Below are 27971 nucleotides of genomic sequence, written 5' to 3' on the forward strand. Positions count from 1 at the left end.
AATTTAACATTTAATGATAATAATAATTTATTACTATTTCCCAGCCACCAACAGAATATTTAAAAAAGCGATAAAACATGATATACTACAAACTTCCCTAACCCTTTTATAAGAATAACAATTATAATAATGATAACAATTTAAAAATCAATGATAATCATAATTTATTATCCTTCCCCAGCCACTGTGGGCTGCTCCCAACAGAATATTAAAAACGCGACAAAACAATATATATTACAAACTCCACTAAGCCTTTTATTATAATAACTAAAAAATAATAATTAAAAAAGTAATGATAATCATAATTTATTACTATTCCCCAGCCAACAGAATACAGTATTAAAAACACGACCAAACTTACCAGCTTCCTTCGCGTGTGAGAAACACTGAGGAGAAAACAGGTGTAGAGAAAAAGCGGCAAATGGCTGGCTCCGCCCACAGCCCGGCCTGTGATTGGCCAAAAGGCCAAGCTATTGCTGCCGAGATTTTTATTGTTGCTGGGCCTGCTTTTTATTGTTGCTGGGGGAAGAAAGGGCAGAAGACTCACCATCGCCGCCATGTTGCTTGAGCGGGGCTGGGGTGAGCCGGGGGGCAAAGGGAGACTTTCCGTCGCTTTGTTTTTTCCCCTTCTTACTTCTGTGCCAGGTAAATTTACTCCCGCGTAAGCTTCCTTTAACAAGGAAACTCCAACCCCAACCCAACCCAACCCTCTATGTGCGCTTTTGTTTTATTTCCTGATCAGATCAGGAAATAAAGCTGCTCAGGGCTGGTGAGCCACTTCTCAAGGCATGAGGGGCCAGATCTGGGCCACAAAGTGGCCACCCCTGATTGATGTAAACAACCAACTAGCACATTACAATGCAAGAGGAGGTGGTACTTACAGGAGATCTCTCAAGGCTGTTTTAAAGATGATCCGGAGCAACGGCCAGCCACCAATGCCAATGTAAATGTCCAGAGCAACTGCAATACTCCATGACCAGGCCAAGCCAAAAAAATGCACCAGGCCAAGAGAACCAAGCGAGGCAGTGCAAACGCCAATCATACGCATTCTAGAAAAAGAGATAGGCTTCAGTGTTAACCGCTAAGTTCATTTGTTTTGCATCAACATTTTATTAAGTATGCAGTTGAGCAGTGTCAGAAACTCAAACTATATAAGCCAATTTTCATAGTTTCAGATGCCCCAAACTGAAAAACAAGTGTGCACTTTTGAAAAACAACAACCCCGTAATAACCAATATTATTTTAGATTTTAAGATGAACTTTGTTTCATTAATTTTTTTCTTTTACAGCTATGGATTGTAGGAAAGTTGTACCCAGCACGATGTCCAAAAAACACAACATTTGTAGTGTTGTTGTTACACTACATAAGAGACCCATAAATTTTATTCTTGATTGAGAAAGAACATTTCTTTGCAATAATTTTCACCATCGAAAACTTTTGACTGCATCATGCCCTAACGCTGAAAATGTAGGTTTCCTAAACCTAGTTTTTCCACCAAAAAAACTACATTGATACATTTTTTTAGGCATTTATAAAATCTTTTGAGCGCTGGTGTATTTTTTCCTGAAATCTTCATCATGTTATTGAAGCGCATCGGAGCAAAGGCAGATGGGTCTTCGCAGCGGGACGGCTGGAAGGAGACGACCCAACTGGGGCTACCCAGCTGGCCTTGCGACCCTCTGCATGCCGACAACTACCACTAACTTAAAGGAATGCTATTTCTCTTCTTTCTGAAGCACTTTCCAAAGATGGTGGGTGAGCGGGTGAGTATATATTGGGAAGGGACCCCAAGGGTCATCTAGTCCAACCTGCTACAAGGCAGGAATTTGCAGGTGTCCCTTACGGGGATCAACCTCACAACCTTTGTGTCCACAGCACAGCTGGATGCTGCACTCTTAAATGGCACTTTGAAGGCTATGTAGGTATGGCTGAGGGATCCACACTTCTCCTGCAGCTGCAAGTTAAGTTACGCCATGAAGCACCCCTTGCCAACCCCTTTTGCTGACTGAGAGCAGAGGAAGTGCTGCCTAAAGTTCTTGGGGTGATTGCACATACGCTAATAACATTTATACCTCCAGGCAAAGGAAAAAACATGAGCCTACTCCGAAGGCTCATAAATGTAGAAAGTGCTTTTATTTAGAGCACCTCTCTTAACATTGCAAGCTGCTGCAAGTGTCCAAAACTGCTGTGAAGTTGCTGGTTTGTAAATATTAATTCTTCCTACTTTATTAATCTGAATTACTCAAATGGCTTTTAGTGCTGGCCACTACAGCAGGGGCTGATCCCCATTTATTCTTGTGGTGTTCAATTCAGAGTATCTGTTAAAAAAATCAAACAGAAAGCAATGGCGGGTTGCCATTAAGGCTGGGGGGAGGGAGCAAACTGGGTCTTCTAGACCCAAACTGGGTTTTGGGATGCTCCATTAGACAAATCAGCCAGCTCACTGCCTATCTAATTCACCGGGCATTCAATTATTTGCTTGCAAATTCATTATCTTTTTAAAATTTATGCCTTTTCCAAAACATTTATCTTAAGATGTAACGTGCAAGTGTACCACTTTTGGATGCTAATTCATCTCCGCTTGGATTATGTGGATAAATCGATAGGTGAAAGAATTGGTGTCTTGAGTAATTACTTGGTTAAGGCAATGGTTCAGCGGAAGAAATTAAGTTTTCAACACATTGCTTTGTCACCTTTAGATAGCCTAACAAGAAAAGGAAAAAGGAGACAAACCTCACTAACGTGGGTGAAGCCAGAAGGTGCTGCCCTACCCCAATCAAATAAATAAAAATACTTTACTGTATTTTTACCGTACTGTACTGTGCTGGTTAGGGGGGCCGGTGTTATATCAGGACTGGGGTTGTTTAAAAATGTTCTTAAGTGTTATATGTCAATATCTATTTCTATTTTTTCTCTTTTACCTTCATGCCTGCAGCTGACTTTTCCTCTACCTCCTCTTCTCCCTTCATCAGGCGAAGCTTCCTCCTCCTCCTCCTTTTCAGAGCAGGAATTCAACAGAGCCCATACAGACATAGGAAATATCAGTAGGGTCGATTATTTTCACAAGAAGGGAAAGAGGGGGTCCACGTAAAAGCAGACATATAATATGTCAAGCACAGATAGCAGTGGAAGAAATAATAAAGGGGGAAAGGAGCCATCATAGACTAACGGGAAGAAATGTGTTTTTCCCCAAGAGCCGCACACACACTCTGCGTGGCTCTTTAAAGAGCGTGTGGCTCTTGCTGGCTTTTCCGGGAGGTGGGGGAAGGGACAGAGGGCAGCCCATCAGTCCCTTCCCCCACCTACCAGAAAAGCCCCCAAGAGCCGTGCTCCTGGGGAAAAACACATTTCTTCCAGTTAGTCGTATGATGGTCAGGTGCGTCTTAGGGAGCGAAAAATATGGTGCCTGGTTACAAAACCACTGCTTAAAAAAGTGGTTCATCTGTCAGTGACGGGCTGCCGTTCTCCCTCCTCGGGGAAAAGCCTGCAAGCGCCGCACACACGCTCCGCGTGGCTCTTTAAAGCGAGCGCTGAGCAGAGCCTGGGATGCATACAGGCTCTGCTCAGCGCTCCCTTTAAAGAATATGTTTTTCTTGTATTCCCCCTCTGAAAACTAGGTGTGTCTTTATGGTCAGGTGCGTCTTATGGAGCGAAAAATATGGTGCCTGGTTACAAAACCACTGCTTAAAGAAGTGGTTCATCTGAACAATACTTTGTTTCAGATACAGTTTTTTCAATATATTGTTTCAGATACAGTTTTCAATACACTGCTTGGTCACCCTTGGTTAGGCTCACAAAGGTGGCCTGAGGGGGAAAGCAATGGAGATCTGAACTCACAGCCAGTTACTCTGGAGTTGCTGTAGCCAAGGGGAGCTTCCCCGCCCCAATTCAAATAAATAAAAATACTATACTGTTAAGGCTTAGGGGGGAAGAGGCCATGTCCCACTTGGGTGGGTGTGATTTATAATAATAATAATAATTTAACATTTAATGATAATAATAATTTATTACTATTTCCCAGCCACCAACAGAATATTTAAAAAAGCGATAAAACATGATATACTACAAACTTCCCTAACCCTTTTATAAGAATAACAATTATAATAATGATAACAATTTAAAAATCAATGATAATCATAATTTATTATCCTTCCCCAGCCACTGTGGGCTGCTCCCAACAGAATATTAAAAACGCGACAAAACAATATATATTACAAACTCCACTAAGCCTTTTATTATAATAACTAAAAAATAATAATTAAAAAAGTAATGATAATCATAATTTATTACTATTCCCCAGCCAACAGAATACAGTATTAAAAACACGACCAAACTTACCAGCTTCCTTCGCGTGTGAGAAACACTGAGGAGAAAACAGGTGTAGAGAAAAAGCGGCAAATGGCTGGCTCCGCCCACAGCCCGGCCTGTGATTGGCCAAAAGGCCAAGCTATTGCTGCCGAGATTTTTATTGTTGCTGGGCCTGCTTTTTATTGTTGCTGGGGGAAGAAAGGGCAGAAGACTCACCATCGCCGCCATGTTGCTTGAGCGGGGCTGGGGTGAGCCGGGGGGCAAAGGGAGACTTTCCGTCGCTTTGTTTTTTCCCCTTCTTACTTCTGTGCCAGGTAAATTTACTCCCGCGTAAGCTTCCTTTAACAAGGAAACTCCAACCCCAACCCAACCCAACCCTCTATGTGCGCTTTTGTTTTATTTCCTGATCAGATCAGGAAATAAAGCTGCTCAGGGCTGGTGAGCCACTTCTCAAGGCATGAGGGGCCAGATCTGGGCCACAAAGTGGCCACCCCTGATTGATGTAAACAACCAACTAGCACATTACAATGCAAGAGGAGGTGGTACTTACAGGAGATCTCTCAAGGCTGTTTTAAAGATGATCCGGAGCAACGGCCAGCCACCAATGCCAATGTAAATGTCCAGAGCAACTGCAATACTCCATGACCAGGCCAAGCCAAAAAAATGCACCAGGCCAAGAGAACCAAGCGAGGCAGTGCAAACGCCAATCATACGCATTCTAGAAAAAGAGATAGGCTTCAGTGTTAACCGCTAAGTTCATTTGTTTTGCATCAACATTTTATTAAGTATGCAGTTGAGCAGTGTCAGAAACTCAAACTATATAAGCCAATTTTCATAGTTTCAGATGCCCCAAACTGAAAAACAAGTGTGCACTTTTGAAAAACAACAACCCCGTAATAACCAATATTATTTTAGATTTTAAGATGAACTTTGTTTCATTAATTTTTTTCTTTTACAGCTATGGATTGTAGGAAAGTTGTACCCAGCACGATGTCCAAAAAACACAACATTTGTAGTGTTGTTGTTACACTACATAAGAGACCCATAAATTTTATTCTTGATTGAGAAAGAACATTTCTTTGCAATAATTTTCACCATCGAAAACTTTTGACTGCATCATGCCCTAACGCTGAAAATGTAGGTTTCCTAAACCTAGTTTTTCCACCAAAAAAACTACATTGATACATTTTTTTAGGCATTTATAAAATCTTTTGAGCGCTGGTGTATTTTTTCCTGAAATCTTCATCATGTTATTGAAGCGCATCGGAGCAAAGGCAGATGGGTCTTCGCAGCGGGACGGCTGGAAGGAGACGACCCAACTGGGGCTACCCAGCTGGCCTTGCGACCCTCTGCATGCCGACAACTACCACTAACTTAAAGGAATGCTATTTCTCTTCTTTCTGAAGCACTTTCCAAAGATGGTGGGTGAGCGGGTGAGTATATATTGGGAAGGGACCCCAAGGGTCATCTAGTCCAACCTGCTACAAGGCAGGAATTTGCAGGTGTCCCTTACGGGGATCAACCTCACAACCTTTGTGTCCACAGCACAGCTGGATGCTGCACTCTTAAATGGCACTTTGAAGGCTATGTAGGTATGGCGGAGGGATCCACACTTCTCCTGCAGCTGCAAGTTAAGTTACGCCATGAAGCACCCCTTGCCATCCCCTTTTGCTGACTGAGAGCAGAGGAAGTGCTGCCTAAAGTTCTTGGGGTGATTGCACATACGCTAATAACATTTATACCTCCAGGCAAAGGAAAAAACATGAGCCTACTCTGAAGGCTCATAAATGTAGAAAGTGCTTTTATTTAGAGCACCTCTCTTAACATTGCAAGCTGCTGCAAGTGTCCAAAACTGCTGTGAAGTTGCTGGTTTGTAAATATTAATTCTTCCTACTTTATTAATCTGAATTACTCAAATGGCTTTTAGTGCTGGCCACTACAACAGGGGCTGATCCCCATTTATTCTTGTGGTGTTCAATTCAGAGTATCTGTTAAAAAAATCAAACAGAAAGCAATGGCGGGTTGCCATTAAGGCTGGGGGGAGGGAGCAAACTGGGTCTTCTAGACCCAAACTGGGTTTTGGGATGCTCCATTAGACAAATCAGCCAGCTCACTGCCTATCTAATTCACCGGCGCTGGTCTCCCTCGTTAGGTGGGCGCATTGTTGGGGGGCCCTGCGGAGAAGGAAGGCCGGAGGCCCCCCCCCCAATCCCCAACAGTGCCTGAGGGGCCTGGTTTCGCCTTATTATTATTATTAATGATTATCCTCCTTATTCGCCTTCTCCTTATTCTCCTCCTCCTCCTCGCAGCGTTTCCCTCAGCGCTGCTTCCAAGCTCCCTCAGGAGCAGCCCAGGTAGACTGCCTCTGGCCCAGGAGGCTCCGCCAGAGCAGAAGAGGTGCCTGGGATGCCAGGGGAGCCCCACGTCTTTTGGGGTGCAGGGGCCAAAGTCCTGGTTTCTGCCTCCGCCCCACCGGCTTTTGGCCCGCCTCACCCTGCCGGCGCGCAGGTAAGTTGGGGGCAAAGTCCTACTGGGCGCTGCTGGCAGGATGGCGTGCCTGTGGGTGCTGTGGGGTGCCTTGCTGGGCTGGGGTGAGCCGGGGGGCAAAGGGAGACGGGGGCTGCGAATCCTGTCCCTCTCTCTCTTCCCTCTCTCAATTCCCAAAGTCCTGGGAATTATAGCTCCGAGCTTCCTTGCAGTGGGTTGGACTAGATGACCCTTGAGGCCCTTCCATCTCTCCCATTCTAGGATGCTCCCTGTCTCTCTCACTCTTCCTCTCTTTTTAATGGCACTTTCCCCTCCGCCCCCGCCCCCCCCCCAAGCTGGGCCTCCATTTCCTAGCTGGGGCGCCTATGGGCACGCAAGTGCCAGCGCCTGCAACTTTGCCTGCAACCGCTGGGATTGCTCTGACGAGAGCCATTGCAGTAAGTTTTGGCATCGCCAAAGGAATCGGGAGACGTGCCTCGATTCCCCTCCTGGAGAGTGATTTAACCCATCTTAGCATCCCTCAAAGCACCCTGGGAACTGTAGTTTCCTACGGGAGGAGAATATTCAGCACAGCCTTTCCAATGGAACGCTGGGAGTTATTGCTCTGACAGGGTCTCCTTGGGAAACTGAACAAACTACAGTTCCCACCATGTCCCCCAAAGCACCCTGGAAATGATTGCTTGCTCTGGGCATTGAGGGTTGCGATTCCCTTGACAGAACTACAGTTCCCAAGCCCATTTCTCTTCTTAGAGAACTCTGGGAACTGTAGCTCATGGGGGGAACAGGGGTCTCCTAAGGGCACTTGGTGCCCAGAATGCTGGGAACTGTAGCTTGCTCAGGGCGCCTGGTTCCTTCTCCTTCCAGGCTACCGGAACGGGTTGGCACCGCCGGGCGCCGCCTTGGCCCTCAACTTTGAAGGCACCACCTGCGGCTTGCGGCTGGGAGGACATCAGCACACGTCTGGGTACCGGTGGCGCCCAGGGCAGGGCGGAGGCTGGGTGTGCGCCGCCGACCCCCCCTTCGACCACACGCTGGGCACCAACCAGGGTAAAGGTGCTTCATTTGAAGGGAGGCGAAGTATTGCTTTGCAGTTAGAGCACCCCTTTGACCTGGTGCCCCCGACCTCCCCTCAGGCTGGTACATGAGCACCTCGGAGCAACGAGCCAAGCCGCCTGCTGCCCCCGCCCGACTCCACTCCCCCACCCTGAGCGACGCGGCCTCAGCATGTGAGCTCTGCGCCTGGTACAGCACGGCCGAGACAGGTCAGCTTGGGGCGCTGGTGGCCGGAAATCCAACAGGCGCAGAGCCACCCGCTCGGCCTTTTCCCCGGTGTGGTGGGGGAAATGCCGCCTGGCCCGGTTCTCATAATTCCATATCAATATTATCTAATATGTTTCTAAACTGTAGGACGTATCGTATCAGATAATTATTATTTATTGATTTCCAGACTACTGACCCGCCTGGTAGGGAAAAGAAATACCATCCTGACCATTCTTATCATTTACTGATGCCCTGCTTCCCATCCCCCGTTGGAGACTGATAAAAACGAGAGAGGCTGAGACCAGATGACAATTCGCAATCCTCAGCGGGGTCAGACTAGATGACCCCCGGATCCCTCACCCCTCCGCCCTTCTCATTGGAGATGAGCCAATGTCTGTAGAGTCTCCCTGTATTTCATTAAGCCTTAGGTAGGTCTCCTTCTCAGAGAAAAGTGTTGTTGTTCCGAGGAATCCTTGGAAGTATTATGACTATATGACTATGAGAATATGGTGTTCCTTCTAAGAAAAATGTCATTAAAGGTAGAAGCTTCCATAGCCAGCAATTATCTGAGTCCAGTTTTAAATGCCCTCCCTCCTTTCAGTCGCTTTGTTTTTTCCCCTTCTTACTTCTGTGCCAGGTAAATTTACTCCCGCGTAAGCTTCCTTTAACAAGGAAACTCCAACTCCAACCCCAACCCAACCCAACCCTCTATGTGCGCTTTTGTTTTATTTCCTGATCAGATCAGGAAATCAAGCTGCTCAGGGCTGGTGAGCCACTTCTCAAGGCATGAGGGGCCAGATCTGGGCCACAAAGTGGCCACCCCTGATTGATGTAAACAACCAACTAGCACATTACAATGCAAGAGGAGGTGGTACTTACAGGAGATCGCTCAAGGCTGTTTTAAAGATGATCCGGAGCAACGGCCAGCCACCAATGCCAATGTAAATGCCCAGAGCAACTGCAATACTCCATGACCAGGCCAAGCCAAAAAAATGCACCAGGCCAAGAGAACCAAGCGAGGCAGTGCAAACGCCAATCATACGCATTCTAGAAAAAGAGATAGGCTTCAGTGTTAACCGCTAAGTTCATTTGTTTTGCATCAACATTTTATTAAGTATGCAGTTGAGCAGTGTCAGAAACTCAAACTATATAAGCCAATTTTCATAGTTTCAGATGCCCCAAACTGAAAAACAAGTGTGCACTTTTGAAAAACAACAACCCCGTAATAACCAATATTATTTTAGATTTTAAGATGAACTTTGTTTCATTAATTTTTTTCTTTTACAGCTATGGATTGTAGGAAAGTTGTACCCAGCACGATGTCCAAAAAACACGACATTTGTAGTGTTGTTGTTACACTACATAAGAGACCCATAAATTTTATTCTTGATTGAGAAAGAACATTTCTTTGCAATAATTTTCACCATCGAAAACTTTTGACTGCATCATGCCCTAACGCTGAAAATGTAGGTTTCCTAAACCTAGTTTTTCCTCCAAAAAAACTACATTGATACATTTTTTTAGGCATTTATAAAATCTTTTGAGTGCTGGTGTATTTTTTCCTGAAATCTTCATCATGTTATTGAAGCGCATCGGAGCAAAGGCAGATGGGTCTTCGCAGCGGGACGGCTGGAAGGAGACGACCCAACTGGGGCTACCCAGCTGGCCTTGCGACCCTCTGCATGCCGACAACTACAACTAACTTAAAGGAATGCTATTTCTCTTCTTTCTGAAGCACTTTCCAAAGATGGTGGGTGAGCGGGTGAGTATATATTGGGAAGGGACCCCAAGGGTCATCTAGTCCAACCTGCTACAAGGCAGGAATTTGCAGGTGTCCCTTACGGGGATCAACCTCACAACCTTTGTGTCCACAGCACAGCTGGATGCTGCACTCTTAAATGGCACTTTGAAGGCTATGTAGGTATGGCGGAGGGATCCACACTTCTCCTGCAGCTGCAAGTTAAGTTACGCCATGAAGCACCCCTTGCCATCCCCTTTTGCTGACTGAGAGCAGAGGAAGTGCTGCCTAAAGTTCTTGGGGTGATTGCACATACGCTAATAACATTTATACCTCCAGGCAAAGGAAAAAACATGAGCCTACTCTGAAGGCTCATAAATGTAGAAAGTGCTTTTATTTAGAGCACCTCTCTTAACATTGCAAGCTGCTGCAAGTGTCCAAAACTGCTGTGAAGTTGCTGGTTTGTAAATATTAATTCTTCCTACTTTATTAATCTGAATTACTCAAATGGCTTTTAGTGCTGGCCACTACAGCAGGGGCTGATCCCCATTTATTCTTGTGGTGTTCAATTCAGAGTATCTGTTAAAAAAATCAAACAGAAAGCAATGGCGGGTTGCCATTAAGGCTGGGGGGAGGGAGCAAACTGGGTCTTCTAGACCCAAACTGGGTTTTGGGATGCTCCATTAGACAAATCAGCCAGCTCACTGCCTATCTAATTCACCGGGCATTCAATTATTTGCTTGCAAATTCATTATCTTTTTAAAATTTATGCCTTTTCCAAAACATTTATCTTAAGATGTAACGTGGAAGTGTACCACTTTTGGATGCTAATTCATCTCCGCTTGGATTATGTGGATAAATCGATAGGTGAAAGAATTGGTGTCTTGAGTAATTACTTGGTTAAGGCAATGGTTCAGCGGAAGAAATTAAGTTTTCAACACATTGCTTTGTCACCTTTAGATAGCCTAACAAGAAAAGGAAAAAGGAGACAAACCTCACTAACGTGGGTGAAGCCAGAAGGTGCTGCCCTACCCCAATCAAATAAATAAAAATACTTTACTGTATTTTTACCGTACTGTACTGTGCTGGTTAGGGGGGCCGGTGTTATATCAGGACTGGGGTTGTTTAAAAATGTTCTTAAGTGTTATATGTCAATATCTATTTCTATTTTTTCTCTTTTACCTTCATGCCTGCAGCTGACTTTTCCTCTACCTCCTCTTCTCCCTTCATCAGGCGAAGCTTCCTCCTCCTCCTCCTTTTCAGAGCAGGAATTCAACAGAGCCCATACAGACATAGGAAATATCAGTAGGGTCGATTATTTTCACAAGAAGGGAAAGAGGGGGTCCACGTAAAAGCAGACATATAATATGTCAAGCACAGATAGCAGTGGAAGAAATAATAAAGGGGGAAAGGAGCCATCATAGACTAACGGGAAGAAATGTGTTTTTCCCCAAGAGCCGCACACACACTCTGCGTGGCTCTTTAAAGAGCGTGTGGCTCTTGCTGGCTTTTCCGGGAGGTGGGGGAAGGGACAGAGGGCAGCCCATCAGTCCCTTCCCCCACCTACCAGAAAAGCCCCCAAGAGCCGTGCTCCTGGGGAAAAACACATTTCTTCCAGTTAGTCGTATGATGGTCAGGTGCGTCTTAGGGAGCGAAAAATATGGTGCCTGGTTACAAAACCACTGCTTAAAAAAGTGGTTCATCTGTCAGTGACGGGCTGCCGTTCTCCCTCCTCGGGGAAAAGCCTGCAAGCGCCGCACACACGCTCCGCGTGGCTCTTTAAAGCGAGCGCTGAGCAGAGCCTGGGATGCATACAGGCTCTGCTCAGCGCTCCCTTTAAAGAATATGTTTTTCTTGTATTCCCCCTCTGAAAACTAGGTGTGTCTTTATGGTCAGGTGCGTCTTATGGAGCGAAAAATATGGTGCCTGGTTACAAAACCACTGCTTAAAGAAGTGGTTCATCTGAACAATACTTTGTTTCAGATACAGTTTTTTCAATATATTGTTTCAGATACAGTTTTCAATACACTGCTTGGTCACCCTTGGTTAGGCTCACAAAGGTGGCCTGAGGGGGAAAGCAATGGAGATCTGAACTCACAGCCAGTTACTCTGGAGTTGCTGTAGCCAAGGGGAGCTTCCCCGCCCCAATTCAAATAAATAAAAATACTATACTGTTAAGGCTTAGGGGGGAAGAGGCCATGTCCCACTTGGGTGGGTGTGATTTATAATAATAATAATAATTTAACATTTAATGATAATAATAATTTATTACTATTTCCCAGCCACCAACAGAATATTTAAAAAAGCGATAAAACATGATATACTACAAACTTCCCTAACCCTTTTATAAGAATAACAATTATAATAATGATAACAATTTAAAAATCAATGATAATCATAATTTATTATCCTTCCCCAGCCACTGTGGGCTGCTCCCAACAGAATATTAAAAACGCGACAAAACAATATATATTACAAACTCCACTAAGCCTTTTATTATAATAACTAAAAAATAATAATTAAAAAAGTAATGATAATCATAATTTATTACTATTCCCCAGCCAACAGAATACAGTATTAAAAACACGACCAAACTTACCAGCTTCCTTCGCGTGTGAGAAACACTGAGGAGAAAACAGGTGTAGAGAAAAAGCGGCAAATGGCTGGCTCCGCCCACAGCCCGGCCTGTGATTGGCCAAAAGGCCAACCTATTGCTGCCGAGATTTTTATTGTTGCTGGGCCTGCTTTTTATTGTTGCTGGGGGAAGAAAGGGCAGAAGACTCACCATCGCCGCCATGTTGCTTGAGCGGGGCTGGGGTGAGCCGGGGGGCAAAGGGAGACTTTCCGTCGCTTTGTTTTTTCCCCTTCTTACTTCTGTGCCAGGTAAATTTACTCCCGCGTAAGCTTCCTTTAACAAGGAAACTCCAACCCCAACCCAACCCAACCCTCTATGTGCGCTTTTGTTTTATTTCCTGATCAGATCAGGAAATAAAGCTGCTCAGGGCTGGTGAGCCACTTCTCAAGGCATGAGGGGCCAGATCTGGGCCACAAAGTGGCCACCCCTGATTGATGTAAACAACCAACTAGCACATTACAATGCAAGAGGAGGTGGTACTTACAGGAGATCGCTCAAGGCTGTTTTAAAGATGATCCGGAGCAACGGCCAGCCACCAATGCCAATGTAAATGTCCAGAGCAACTGCAATACTCCATGACCAGGCCAAGCCAAAAAAATGCACCAGGCCAAGAGAACCAAGCGAGGCAGTGCAAACGCCAATCATACGCATTCTAGAAAAAGAGATAGGCTTCAGTGTTAACCGCTAAGTTCATTTGTTTTGCATCAACATTTTATTAAGTATGCAGTTGAGCAGTGTCAGAAACTCAAACTATATAAGCCAATTTTCATAGTTTCAGATGCCCCAAACTGAAAAACAAGTGTGCACTTTTGAAAAACAACAACCCCGTAATAACCAATATTATTTTAGATTTTAAGATGAACTTTGTTTCATTAATTTTTTTCTTTTACAGCTATGGATTGTAGGAAAGTTGTACCCAGCACGATGTCCAAAAAACACGACATTTGTAGTGTTGTTGTTACACTACATAAGAGACCCATAAATTTTATTCTTGATTGAGAAAGAACATTTCTTTGCAATAATTTTCACCATCGAAAACTTTTGACTGCATCATGCCCTAACGCTGAAAATGTAGGTTTCCTAAACCTAGTTTTTCCACCAAAAAAACTACATTGATACATTTTTTTAGGCATTTATAAAATCTTTTGAGCGCTGGTGTATTTTTTCCTGAAATCTTCATCATGTTATTGAAGCGCATCGGAGCAAAGGCAGATGGGTCTTCGCAGCGGGACGGCTGGAAGGAGACGACCCAACTGGGGCTACCCAGCTGGCCTTGCGACCCTCTGCATGCCGACAACTACAACTAACTTAAAGGAATGCTATTTCTCTTCTTTCTGAAGCACTTTCCAAAGATGGTGGGTGAGCGGGTGAGTATATATTGGGAAGGTACCCCAAGGGTCATCTAGTCCAACCTGCTACAAGGCAGGAATTTGCAGGTGTCCCTTACGGGGATCAACCTCACAACCTTTGTGTCCACAGCACAGCTGGATGCTGCACTCTTAAATGGCACTTTGAAGGCTATGTAGGTATGGCTGAGGGATCCACACTTCTCCTGCAGCTGCAAGTTAAGTTACGCCATGAAGCACCCCTTGCCATCCCCTTTTGCTGACTGAGAGCAGAGGAAGTGCTGCCTAAAGTTCTTGGGGTGATTGCACATACGCTAATAACATTTATACCTCCAGGCAAAGGAAAAAACATGAGCCTACTCTGAAGGCTCATAAATGTAGAAAGTGCTTTTATTTAGAGCACCTCTCTTAACATTGCAAGCTGCTGCAAGTGTCCAAAACTGCTGTGAAGTTGCTGGTTTGTAAATATTAATTCTTCCTACTTTATTAATCTGAATTACTCAAATGGCTTTTAGTGCTGGCCACTACAACAGGGGCTGATCCCCATTTATTCTTGTGGTGTTCAATTCAGAGTATCTGTTAAAAAAATCAAACAGAAAGCAATGGCGGGTTGCCATTAAGGCTGGGGGGAGGGAGCAAACTGGGTCTTCTAGACCCAAACTGGGTTTTGGGATGCTCCATTAGACAAATCAGCCAGCTCACTGCCTATCTAATTCACCGGCGCTGGTCTCCCTCGTTAGGTGGGCGCATTGTTGGGGGGCCCTGCGGAGAAGGAAGGCCGGAGGCCCCCCCCAATCCCCAACAGTGCCTGAGGGGCCTGGTTTCGCCTTATTATTATTATTAATGATTATCCTCCTTATTCGCCTTCTCCTTATTCTCCTCCTCCTCCTCGCAGCGTTTCCCTCAGCGCTGCTTCCAAGCTCCCTCAGGAGCAGCCCAGGTAGACTGCCTCTGGCCCAGGAGGCTCCGCCAGAGCAGAAGAGGTGCCTGGGATGCCAGGGGAGCCCCACGTCTTTTGGGGTGCAGGGGCCAAAGTCCTGGTTTCTGCCTCCGCCCCACCGGCTTTTGGCCCGCCTCACCCTGCCGGCGCGCAGGTAAGTTGGGGGCAAAGTCCTACTGGGCGCTGCTGGCAGGATGGCGTGCCTGTGGGTGCTGTGGGGTGCCTTGCTGGGCTGGGGTGAGCCGGGGGGCAAAGGGAGACGGGGGCTGCGAATCCTGTCCCTCTCTCTCTTCCCTCTCTCAATTCCCAAAGTCCTGGGAATTATAGCTCCGAGCTTCCTTGCAGTGGGTTGGACTAGATGACCCTTGAGGCCCTTCCATCTCTCCCATTCTAGGATGCTCCCTGTCTCTCTCACTCTTCCTCTCTTTTTAATGGCACTTTCCCCTCCGCCCCCGCCCCCCCCCAAGCTGGGCCTCCATTTCCTAGCTGGGGCGCCTATGGGAACGCAAGTGCCAGCGCCTGCAACTTTGCCTGCAACCGCTGGGATTGCTCTGACGAGAGCCATTGCAGTAAGTTTTGGCATCGCCAAAGGAATCGGGAGACGTGCCTCGATTCCCCTCCTAGAGAGTGATTTAACCCATCTTAGCATCCCTCAAAGCACCCTGGGAACTGTAGTTTCCTACGGGAGGAGAATATTCAGCACAGCCTTTCCAATGGAACGCTGGGAGTTATTGCTCTGACAGGGTCTCCTTGGGAAACTGAACAAACTACAGTTCCCACCATGTCCCCCAAAGCACCCTGGAAATGATTGCTTGCTCTGGGCATTGAGGGTTGCGATTCCCTTGACAGAACTACAGTTCCCAAGCCCATTTCTCTTCTTAGAGAACTCTGGGAACTGTAGCTCATGGGGGGAACAGGGGTCTCCTAAGGGCACTTGGTGCCCAGAATGCTGGGAACTGTAGCTTGCTCAGGGCGCCTGGTTCCTTCTCCTTCCAGGCTACCGGAACGGGTTGGCACCGCCGGGCGCCGCCTTGGCCCTCAACTTTGAAGGCACCACCTGCGGCTTGCGGCTGGGAGGACATCAGCACACGTCTGGGTACCGGTGGCGCCCAGGGCAGGGCGGAGGCTGGGTGTGCGCCGCCGACCCCCCCTTCGACCACACGCTGGGCACCAACCAGGGTAAAGGTGCTTCATTTGAAGGGAGGCGAAGTATTGCTTTGCAGTTAGAGCACCCCTTTGACCTGGTGCCCCCGACCTCCCCTCAGGCTGGTACATGAGCACCTCGGAGCAACGAGCCAAGCCGCCTGCTGCCCCCGCCCGACTCCACTCCCCCACCCTGAGCGACGCGGCCTCAGCATGTGAGCTCTGCGCCTGGTACAGCACGGCCGAGACAGGTCAGCTTGGGGCGCTGGTGGCCGGAAATCCAACAGGCGCAGAGCCACCCGCTCGGCCTTTTCCCCGGTGTGGTGGGGGAAATGCCGCCTGGCCCGGTTCTCATAATTCCATATCAATATTATCTAATATGTTTCTAAACTGTAGGACGTATCGTATCAGATAATTATTATTTATTGATTTCCAGACTACTGACCCGCCTGGTAGGGAAAAGAAATACCATCCTGACCATTCTTATCATTTACTGATGCCCTGCTTCCCATCCCCCGTTGGAGACTGATAAAAACGAGAGAGGCTGAGACCAGATGACAATTCGCAATCCTCAGCGGGGTCAGACTAGATGACCCCCGGATCCCTCACCCCTCCGCCCTTCTCATTGGAGATGAGCCAATGTCTGTAGAGTCTCCCTGTATTTCATTAAGCCTTAGGTAGGTCTCCTTCTCAGAGAAAAGTGTTGTTGTTCCGAGGAATCCTTGGAAGTATTATGACTATATGACTATGAGAATATGGTGTTCCTTCTAAGAAAAATGTCATTAAAGGTAGAAGCTTCCATAGCCAGCAATTATCTGAGTCCAGTTTTAAATGCCCTCCCTCCTTTCAGTCGCTTTGTTTTTTCCCCTTCTTACTTCTGTGCCAGGTAAATTTACTCCCGCGTAAGCTTCCTTTAACAAGGAAACTCCAACTCCAACCCCAACCCAACCCAACCCTCTATGTGCGCTTTTGTTTTATTTCCTGATCAGATCAGGAAATCAAGCTGCTCAGGGCTGGTGAGCCACTTCTCAAGGCATGAGGGGCCAGATCTGGGCCACAAAGTGGCCACCCCTGATTGATGTAAACAACCAACTAGCACATTACAATGCAAGAGGAGGTGGTACTTACAGGAGATCGCTCAAGGCTGTTTTAAAGATGATCCGGAGCAACGGCCAGCCACCAATGCCAATGTAAATGCCCAGAGCAACTGCAATACTCCATGACCAGGCCAAGCCAAAAAAATGCACCAGGCCAAGAGAACCAAGCGAGGCAGTGCAAACGCCAATCATACGCATTCTAGAAAAAGAGATAGGCTTCAGTGTTAACCGCTAAGTTCATTTGTTTTGCATCAACATTTTATTAAGTATGCAGTTGAGCAGTGTCAGAAACTCAAACTATATAAGCCAATTTTCATAGTTTCAGATGCCCCAAACTGAAAAACAAGTGTGCACTTTTGAAAAACAACAACCCCGTAATAACCAATATTATTTTAGATTTTAAGATGAACTTTGTTTCATTAATTTTTTTCTTTTACAGCTATGGATTGTAGGAAAGTTGTACCCAGCACGATGTCCAAATAACACGACATTTGTAGTGTTGTTGTTACACTACATAAGAGACCCATAAATTTTATTCTTGATTGAGAAAGAACATTTCTTTGCAATAATTTTCACCATCGAAAACTTTTGACTGCATCATGCCCTAACGCTGAAAATGTAGGTTTCCTAAACCTAGTTTTTCCTCCAAAAAAACTACATTGATACATTTTTTTAGGCATTTATAAAATCTTTTGAGTGCTGGTGTATTTTTTCCTGAAATCTTCATCATGTTATTGAAGCGCATCGGAGCAAAGGCAGATGGGTCTTCGCAGCGGGACGGCTGGAAGGAGACGACCCAACTGGGGCTACCCAGCTGGCCTTGCGACCCTCTGCATGCCGACAACTACAACTAACTTAAAGGAATGCTATTTCTCTTCTTTCTGAAGCACTTTCCAAAGATGGTGGGTGAGCGGGTGAGTATATATTGGGAAGGGACCCCAAGGGCCATCTAGTCCAACCTGCTACAAGGCAGGAATTTGCAGGTGTCCCTTACGGGGATCAACCTCACAACCTTTGTGTCCACAGCACAGCTGGATGCTGCACTCTGAAATGGCACTTTGAAGGCTATGTAGGTATGGCGGAGGGATCCACACTTCTCCTGCAGCTGCAAGTTAAGTTACGCCATGAAGCACCCCTTGCCATCCCCTTTTGCTGACTGAGAGCAGAGGAAGTGCTGCCTAAAGTTCTTGGGGTGATTGCACATACGCTAATAACATTTATACCTCCAGGCAAAGGAAAAAACATGAGCCTACTCTGAAGGCTCATAAATGTAGAAAGTGCTTTTATTTAGAGCACCTCTCTTAACATTGCAAGCTGCTGCAAGTGTCCAAAACTGCTGTGAAGTTGCTGGTTTGTAAATATTAATTCTTCCTACTTTATTAATCTGAATTACTCAAATGGCTTTTAGTGCTGGCCACTACAGCAGGGGCTGATCCCCATTTATTCTTGTGGTGTTCAATTCAGAGTATCTGTTAAAAAAATCAAACAGAAAGCAATGGCGGGTTGCCATTAAGGCTGGGGGGAGGGAGCAAACTGGGTCTTCTAGATCCAAACTGGGTTTTGGGATGCTCCATTAGACAAATCAGCCAGCTCACTGCCTATCTAATTCACCGGACATTCAATTATTTGCTTGCAAATTCATTATCTTTTTAAAATTTATGCCTTTTCCAAAACATTTATCTTAAGATGTAACGTGCAAGTGTACCACTTTTGGATGCTAATTCATCTCCGCTTGGATTATGTGGATAAATCGATAGGTGAAAGAATTGGTGTCTTGAGTAATTACTTGGTTAAGGCAATGGTTCAGCGGAAGAAATTAAGTTTTCAACACATTGCTTTGTCACCTTTAGATAGCCTAACAAGAAAAGGAAAAAGGAGACAAACCTCACTAACGTGGGTGAAGCCAGAAGGTGCTGCCCTACCCCAATCAAATAAATAAAAATACTTTACTGTATTTTTACCGTACTGTACTGTGCTGGTTAGGGGGGCCGGTGTTATATCAGGACTGGGGTTGTTTAAAAATGTTCTTAAGTGTTATATGTCAATTTCTATTTCTATTTTTTCTCTTTTACCTTCATGCCTGCAGCTGACTTTTCCTCTACCTCCTCTTCTCCCTTCATCAGGCGAAGCTTCCTCCTCCTCCTTTTCAGAGCAGGAATTCAACAGAGCCCATACAGACATAGGAAATATCAGTAGGGTCGATTATTTTCACAAGAAGGGAAAGAGGGGGTCCACGTAAAAGCAGACATATAATATGTCAAGCACAGATAGCAGTGGAAGAAATAATAAAGGGGGAAAGGAGCCATCATACGACTAACGGGAAGAAATGTGTTTTTCCCCAAGAGCCGCACACACACTCTGCGTGGCTCTTTAAAGAGCGTGTGGCTCTTGCTGGCTTTTCCGGGAGGTGGGGGAAGGGACAGAGGGCAGCCCATCAGTCCCTTCCCCCACCTACCAGAAAAGCCTCCAAGAGCCGTGCTCCTGGGGAAAAACACATTTCTTCCAGTTAGTCGTATGATGGTCAGGTGCGTCTTAGGGAGCGAAAAATATGGTGCCTGGTTACAAAACCACTGCTTAAAAAAGTGGTTCATCTGTCAGTGACGGGCTGCCGTTCTCCCTCCTCGGGGAAAAGCCTGCAAGCGCCGCACACACGCTCCGCGTGGCTCTTTAAAGCGAGCGCTGAGCAGAGCCTGGGATGCATACAGGCTCTGCTCAGCGCTCCCTTTAAAGAATATGTTTTTCTTGTATTCCCCCTCTGAAAACTAGGTGTGTCTTTATGGTCAGGTGCGTCTTATGGAGCGAAAAATATGGTGCCTGGTTACAAAACCACTGCTTAAAGAAGTGGTTCATCTGAACAATACTTTGTTTCAGATACAGTTTTTTCAATATATTGTTTCAGATACAGTTTTCAATACACTGCTTGGTCACCCTTGGTTAGGCTCACAAAGGTGGCCTGAGGGGGAAAGCAATGGAGATCTGAACTCACAGCCAGTTATTCTGGAGTTGCTGTAGCCAAGGGGAGCTTCCCCGCCCCAATTCAAATAAATAAAAATACTATACTGTTAAGGCTTAGGGGGGAAGAGGCCATGTCCCACTTGGGTGGGTGTGATTTATAATAATAATAATAATTTAACATTTAATGATAATAATAATTTATTACTATTTCCCAGCCACCAACAGAATATTTAAAAAAGCGATAAAACATGATATACTACAAACTTCCCTAACCCTTTTATAAGAATAACAATTATAATAATGATAACAATTTAAAAATCAATGATAATCATAATTTATTATCCTTCCCCAGCCACTGTGGGCTGCTCCCAACAGAATATTAAAAACGCGACAAAACAATATATATTACAAACTCCACTAAGCCTTTTATTATAATAACTAAAAAATAATAATTAAAAAAGTAAAGATAATCATAATTTATTACTATTCCCCAGCCAACAGAATACAGTATTAAAAACACGACCAAACTTACCAGCTTCCTTCGCGTGTGAGAAACACTGAGGAGAAAACAGGTGTAGAGAAAAAGCGGCAAATGGCTGGCTCCGCCCACAGCCCGGCCTGTGATTGGCCAAAAGGCCAAGCTATTGCTGCCGAGATTTTTATTGTTGCTGGGCCTGCTTTTTATTGTTGCTGGGGGAAGAAAGGGCAGAAGACTCACCATCGCCGCCATGTTGCTTGAGCGGGGCTGGGGTGAGCCGAGGGGCAAAGGGAGATAGGGGCTGCGAATCCGAGATTTTTATTGTTGCTGGGGTTGCTTTTTATTGTTGCTGGGGGAAGAAAGGGCAGAAGACTCAGAATCGCCGCCATGTTGCTTTAGCGGGGCTGGGGTGAGCCGGGGGGCAAAGGGAGACGGGGGCTGCGAATCCTGTCCCTCTCTCTCTTCCCTCTCTCAATTCCCAAAGTCCTGGGAATTATAGCTCCGAGCTTCCTTGCAGTGGGTTGGACTAGATGACCCTTGAGGCCCTTCCATCTCTCCCATTCTAGGATGCTCCCTGTCTCTCTCACTCTTCCTCTCTTTTTAATGGCACTTTCCCCTCCGCCCCCGCCCCCCCCAGCTGGGCCTCCATTTCCTAGCTGGGGCGCCTATGGGAACGCAAGTGCCAGCGCCTGCAACTTTGCCTGCAACCGCTGGGATTGCTCTGACGAGAGCCATTGCAGTAAGTTTTGGCGTCGCCAAAGGAATCGGGAGACGTGCCTCGATTCCCCTCCTAGAGAGTGATTTAACCCATCTTAGCATCCCTCAAAGCACCCTGGGAACTGTAGTTTCCTACGGGAGGAGAATATTCAGCACAGCCTTTCCAATGGAACGCTGGGAGTTATTGCTCTGAGAGGGTCTCCTTGGGAAACTGAACAAACTACAGTTCCCACCATGTCCCCCAAAGCACCCTGGAAATGATTGCTTGCTCTGGGCATTGAGGGTTGCGATTCCCTTGACAGAACTATAGTTCCCAAGCCCATTTCTCTTCTTAGAGAACTCTGGGAACTGTAGCTCATGGGGGGAACAGGGGTCTCCTAAGGGCACTTGGTGCCCAGAATGCTGGGAACTGTAGCTTGCTCAGGGCGCCTGGTTCCTTCTCCTTCCAGGCTACCGGAACGGGTTAGCACCGCCGGGCGCCGCCTTGGCCCTCAACTTTGAAGGCACCACCTGCGGCTGGGAGGACATCAGCACACGTCTGGGTACCGGTGGCGCCCAGGGCAAGGCGGAGGCTGGGTGTGCGCCGCCGACCCCCCCTTCGACCACACGCTGGGCACCAACCAGGGTAAAGGTGCTTCATTTGAAGGGAGGCGAAGTATTGCTTTGCAGTTAGAGCACCCCTTTGACCTGGTGCCCCCGACCTCCCCTCAGGCTGGTACATGAGCACCTCGGAGCAACGAGCCAAGCCGCCTGCTGCCCCCGCCCGACTCCACTCCCCCACCCTGAGCGACGCGGCCTCAGCATGTGAGCTCTGCGCCTGGTACAGCACGGCCGAGACAGGTCAGCTTGGGGCGCTGGTGGCCGGAAATCCAACAGGCGCAGAGCCACCCGCTCGGCCTTTTCCCCGGTGTGGTGGGGGAAATACCGACTGGCCCGGTTCTCATAATTCCATATCAATACTATCTAATATGTTTCTAAACTGTAGGACGTATCGTATCAGATAATTATTATTTATTGATTTCCAGACTACTGACCCGCCTGGTAGGGAAAAGAAATACCATCCTGACCATTCTTATCATTTACTGATGCCCTGCTTCCCATCCCCCGTTGGAGACTGATAAAAACGAGAGAGGCTGAGACCAGATGACAATTCGCAATCCTCAGTGGGGTCAGACTAGATGACCCCCGGATCCCTCACCCCTCCGCCCTTCCCATGCAAGACTCACTGGGAGCTTCTCATTGGAGCTGATGCACGGCCCCCTGTGGCGAAGCCCCGCCTTGTCCTCTGGTGCCTGGTGCCCCCTACTGGCCTACACCGGAAGAGTCCGCGGCCCTTTCCAGGTGGGTCTTGGGCTCCTCGCTCTCCCTGGCCAGCTCCTTCTCCGGAGCATGTCAAGAGCGCTGCCTCCCCCTCCACAGGTGACCTTCTCCTTAGTGGCGAGCGTGGTGCTGGATGATGTGCAGTTCAGGTTCTGTGGCCCCCAAAGTAAACCTTTCTTTTCCGCCTCTGGGCTTGGAGGCTCCCCATTCACCACCCCAACGTTTCCAGGTCCCCGGAGCTGTACCCCAGGCAAGCACCCTTGCCTGCCAAGCGCCTGTGTGGCCCCTGTCCGTCATTGTGATGGCACCGAGGACTGTGGCGACGAACAGGGTTGTGTTGAGCAGTTGGGGGGCATTGGGGGCCGGGGGGACGTGGTCACCACCGGAAGCGGGGGAGGGTGGAAAAGGCACCCTGGTACCCCCTCTCATCTGCCTTTCTCCCTCCAGAGGCCTTCCACATGAGCCCCTTCAAGGAGGGCTGGTGTGGGTAGTCAGCAGATGCCAACCAGAACCTCACCTGGGCGAGGAACTGCAGCTCCCAGGCGTCACCGTCCCCAGCCTGCCCCACCCGCGACGACACCACCAACAGGCCTGAAGGTGGGTACCGGCTGCCTCGCTCCCTATCATTTTGGTGGAGATTCCTGCATTTCAGGGGTCAGACTAGATGCCTCTTGGCGTCCCATTTCTGTGTTTTAGGCGGTCAGACTAGATGCCCCTGGGGATCCCATTTTTCCATTTCAGGGGATCCTAATAGATGCCTCTCGGGATCCCATTTCCCCATTTCATTGGCTGCGAAGCCCCCGCGCTGTGCGATGCCACTCCCATCCACCAGGCGTCGCTGCAGTGGCACTACGCTTCATCGCCCCACCCTTCCTGACCCGGATATATAACCCCCAGCCGGCGGAAGTGCTCTCCTTTTGCGTTGAGAACCCACAGCCATGGTGAGTGTGTAGGGTATGGGTTGTTGGAGCGATCCGTCGCCCTCCGAGGCGGTGGCTCCGCCAAGCGCGGCCCTTTCAGGGGCGTGGGAGACGCCGCTCCTCTGTGGGGTGGGGAAATGGGGGCGCGGAGGCGCCACGGCGGGGCTCTCTCAGTCTTGGGGGGGTGTAAGCATGCGCAGTGCGGGCTGCAGGGAACCAGGCTGCCGGCCAGACATGCCCTCTAAACCAGTCTTTCTCAACCTGTGAGTCCCCAGATGTTGTTGGATTACAACTCCCATCAAGGCCAGAGCTCAGGGATGATGGGAGTCGTAGTCCAACAACATCTGGGGAAAGCGATCGCTTGGGAAGGGGCCAGGGGAACTGCCTGCCACTGGCTCCCTAAGGGAGAAGGGAGCCCAAGGATGCTCAACTAGAAACTAAATGGGAATAAATTAAAATGGCGATTACTGAAGAACTGGGGGTGCCTGGAAGGGGCCCGAGGGTCATCTAGTGCAGCCTAGTCCAACAACATCTGGGGAAAGCGATTGCTTGGGAAGGGGCCAGGGGAACTGCCTGCCACTGGCTCCCTAAGGGAGAAGGGAGCCCAAGGATGCTCAACTAGAAACTAAATGGGAATAAATTAAAATGGCGATTACTGAAGAGCAGAGGGCGCCTGGAAGGGGCCCGAGGGTCATCTAGTGCAGCCCGCTGCCTTGCGAGAATGATCTGCTTAAACATCCGGGCAGATTCGAACCCACACCCTTTGCCTGCTTTCCCCCCCTCAGGCTCGAGGACCCAAGAAGCACCTGTAACGGGTGGCAGCCCCCAAACACTGGATGCTGGACAAGCTGATGGGAGTCTTTGCAAGTATCTTTTTGTAATTACCTTTTACAAGCCTTTTTAAAAGGGGAGCCTTGCACTTCAGGCTTTAGTTTGCACCTGGGCTTCTTCGTAACACAATATTATAGATCAAAATAACAATATGTAGAAAAATAAAGGATCTTGGGGAAGGATAAGTTGGTGAGTCGGTCGAACATTCTGACAAAACAATGAAGGGATGTAAAATAACATCTGGGAAGATGCATGAATAAAACATTAAATAAATAAATACTTAGATTATTGAGTTTCCATGCCCAGTGGAAATCTGTCTATATTTTATAAATAATTTTTTTTTGAAATAATACACATGAAAAAGTTTCCCTAGAGATGGCTGTCTTCAGATATTTTCTCAAGGTTGCATCATAATAATAATAGCAACAAGGCCAACCGGATTCTGGGAATTGCAGTTTCAGGCGTTCTAGGTTTGCCACCCTGTAACCTTCCCATTTCTTTTTGGGGTTCTAGGCACCGCGCCCGTCAGCGGGACCCCACAAGTTGCACGAGTGCCTCCCGCTCGTGATTTTCCTCCGCAACCGGCTCAAATATGCCCTGACGGGCGACGAGGTCAAGAAGATCTGCATGCAGCGCTTTGTCAAGATTGATGGCAAGGTTCGCACCGACGTCACTTACCCGGCGGGCTTCATGGGTGAGGTCCTAGGTTTCTAGTAGAGGGGTTTGAAATGCCCAATTTCCAGCGGTGGGACATTCTGCAGGGCGGAAAACTGGGTTTACGTGACGGTTGCATCACACTGGCATCCCACTGTAACGTCCGCCCTCTTTTCCCGCAGACGTGATCAGCATCGAGAAGACAGGCGAGCACTTCCGCCTGGTGTATGACCAAGGGGCGCTTTTTACCGTGCACCACATCAGCCCCGAGGAGGCCAAGGTGAGAATTGGGGGATTCGATTTGAATCCTTTTCTTACCGAAAGACTCAGCCTTGCTGGCATCTTAAGATGGACAACCAGAGGAAGGAATGATCAGTGCTCGGAGTGCTTTTGTGATTTTAATCCTTCATGAGTTAGACCAGATTCAAATCCCATTTTTACAGAAAGACTCACCTTTCTGGCATCCTCTTAATCAGGCTTCCTCAACTTCGGCCCTCCAGATGTTTTTGGCCTACAACTCCCAGGATCACTAGCTAGCAGGACCAGTGGTCAGGGGTGATGGGACTTGTAGTCTCAAAACATCTGGAGTGGCAAAGTTGAGGGAGCCTGTTCTTAATATTGACAAAAGAATGATTTCTCCCATTCCTCCCGGCAGTACAAGCTGTGCAAGGTGCGCCGCATCCTGGTGGGCACTAAGGGCACCCCCACTTGGTGACGCATGACGCCTGCACCATCCGCTACCCGGACGCCCGTGGTCAAGGTCAACGACACCGTCCAGGTCGACCTGCAGACGGGCAAGATCACCGACTTCATCAAGTTTGACACAGGTGGCGGTTCCTCTGAGCCCGTCGAGTGTGCCGGAATCCTTCCCCAATGGGGGGAGATGGGGAGACTGCCTCTGGCCCTGGAGGCTCCCTTCCAGAGCACCCATATATTTTGAAGCAGTTTTATTTTATTATTTCCATATATATGTAAATGTGTGTGTGTATATATATATCTGTCCACCCTGCCAGTCCCAATTCCGCCTTGCAGGTCCATTGTTGCCCAGGCACCTTCTGACCATTTCCCTCCCTCTTCTCCCCAACAGGCAACCTCTGCATGGTGACGGGGGGCGCCAACTTGGGGCGCATCAGGATGATCACCAACCGCGAGAGGCACCCTGGTTCCTTTGACGTGGTCCACGTCAAGGACACCAATGGCAACAGCTTCACCACCAGACTCTCCAACATCTTCGTCATTGGCAAGGTGGGCGCTGGGCAGTATGGTTTTTATCATTTGCATTTTTAAAGATCATTTCCATTTTTGAAATTATTTTAATTCATTATCTCCTCTTTGCATTTTTTTATTAAAAATTATTTCCATTTTTAAATATTCTTACTTTTATTATTCTCCTGTTGTTTTTATTTTTCAAGGATTTGTTTCCACAGCTATTCCAAATAAATCACCACCCAATTGATTCAGTTCAATGCCATTTCTGCTTTTGCATGTAATTCTTTGTTTGTTTGTTTTTAAGCAAGTATACTGTAATGCAAGGATATTTGTGAGGCATGACCTGATATTAACAGGGGGAATGTGATGCGACACCAAGGAGAACCAACTTCATCAAAATAAAAAAATTCCTTCCAGTAGCACCTTAGAGACCAACTAAGTTACTGGAGGGAATTTTTTGAATTTTATTTTGACTACGGCAGACCAACACGGCTACCTACCTGTAACTACTATTTCATCAGGTTTGGGGTTCTCCTGAGCACGTTAAGAGTGCACCGAGCTCAAGTCCCTTTGGGGCGTGAAATTTGGATTTGGTTTAAATTGCACCCAGTTTGTTTCAATGAGAGTGCAAGTTGAAAAAGATTGGGCTAATCAATATAATAATAATAATAATAATAATAATAATAATAATAATAATAATAATAATAATAATAATAATATTAGGTGCCTCTTATCGCTCCTTCCAGGGCAACAAGCCGTGGATCTTGCTGCCTCGCAGGAAATGCATCCGCCTCACCATCGCCGAGGAGCAAGACGAGCGGCTGGCGGCCAAACAGAGCAGCGGATGAAGACGTGCGCGGAGGAATGAGGAAAGCAGAATTATTTTTCGCCAATAAAAGCATCTTGCAATGTGGCTCTGGGGCTCCTCTTCTTTTGAGTGGCTTTATTCTTATTGCTGCCTGGAAACATTTGGGGCCGGCTCCTACTTGGCCCTTCGAATAATAATTTCAATTATTACAATAACGGTCGCAGTTATTACAATAATGGTGGCAGGTATTATTACAAAAATAATTGCATACAATAACGATTGCCTTTATTATCGCAGTAATGATCGCCATTAGTACTACAATGATGGTTGCCATTATTGCAATAATTGCAGTTATTATACAGTAACTATTACGGTTATTGCAACAACAAATGCAGTTATTATTGCAATAATTGTTGCAGCTATTATCGCAAATAACGGTTACAGTTTTTACAATAACGAATGCAATTATTTGTTGTTGTTTTGTCGTGTCCGACTCTTCGTGACCCCATGGACCAGAACACGCCAGGCACTCCTGTCTTCCACTGCCTCCCGCAGTTGGTCAAAATGCAATTATTAGCAGCCAACAAAAAGGCCTGTTGAGTCACAGGGGAGCTGAATATCAAGTGACAGCTCTGGGGGTGGCCCTTAAAGGGAGAGGAATATCAAGTGACAACCGCCAATGCCTTTTGGAGGGACTCCTTGCTCCGAACCCGAGACCGAATCCGAAATATAAGTGGCATTTCCAGGGCATTTCTCCTGGCTAGCTGATTCTGCCTATTCTATGCTGCAGTTCCTGCATTTCAGCGGGTTGGGATGGATGAACCTTGGGTCCCACCTCTGCCCATCATGGTGGATTATTGCTTTCTTATTGTTAAGAAGGAAGGAATAAGAAAGCAGTACAGTACGAAGAAGGAGAAGAAAGGAACAATAAGAAGAAAGCATTGTTATTATTATTGCTTTGTTATTATTGCTTTTTTCTTAATAATAATAAAAGTAATAATAATAATGCTTTCTTATTCCTTCTTACAACTGCAGCAGCGACAGAGGCAGCGGCAAGGGAACAGGCGGTAGAGGCTCTGGCGGCAGAGGCGGCAGCGGCAGAGGCCCAGGCACTAGAGGCTGTG

The 27971-nt window shown here is 47.1% G+C and overlaps 2 long non-coding RNA genes and 1 pseudogene across 3 annotated transcripts; 1 reads left to right on the plus strand and 2 right to left on the minus strand.

The window, feature by feature from the left end:
- Positions 1-902: 902 nt before the first annotated feature.
- LOC310755049 lies at positions 903-11129 on the minus strand. The gene is made up of 4 exons (XR_014544135.1): positions 10977-11129; positions 8936-9103; positions 4860-5027; positions 903-1049 (listed from the first exon to the last, which is right to left on the minus strand). It is a non-coding gene; the product is annotated as an uncharacterized lncRNA (long non-coding RNA).
- Positions 11130-12965: 1836 nt separating this feature from the next.
- On the minus strand, positions 12966-19253 carry LOC310755050. Its single transcript, XR_014544136.1, has 3 exons — positions 19028-19253; positions 16987-17154; positions 12966-13081 (listed from the first exon to the last, which is right to left on the minus strand). It is a non-coding gene; the product is annotated as an uncharacterized lncRNA (long non-coding RNA).
- Positions 19254-24551: 5298 nt separating this feature from the next.
- On the plus strand, positions 24552-26952 carry LOC310755048 (small ribosomal subunit protein eS4-like; annotated as a pseudogene). Its single transcript, XR_014552293.1, has 6 exons — positions 24552-24578; positions 24690-24870; positions 25013-25110; positions 25486-25657; positions 25918-26075; positions 26786-26952. The product of XR_014552293.1 is annotated as a small ribosomal subunit protein eS4-like (transcript).
- The last annotated feature ends 1019 nt before the right edge of the window (positions 26953-27971 follow it).

The sequence above is a fragment of the Podarcis filfolensis genome (genome assembly GCF_964270895.1).
Source record: "Podarcis filfolensis genome assembly, contig: HAP1_SCAFFOLD_106, whole genome shotgun sequence".
Lineage (NCBI taxonomy): Eukaryota > Metazoa > Chordata > Lepidosauria > Squamata > Lacertidae > Podarcis > Podarcis filfolensis.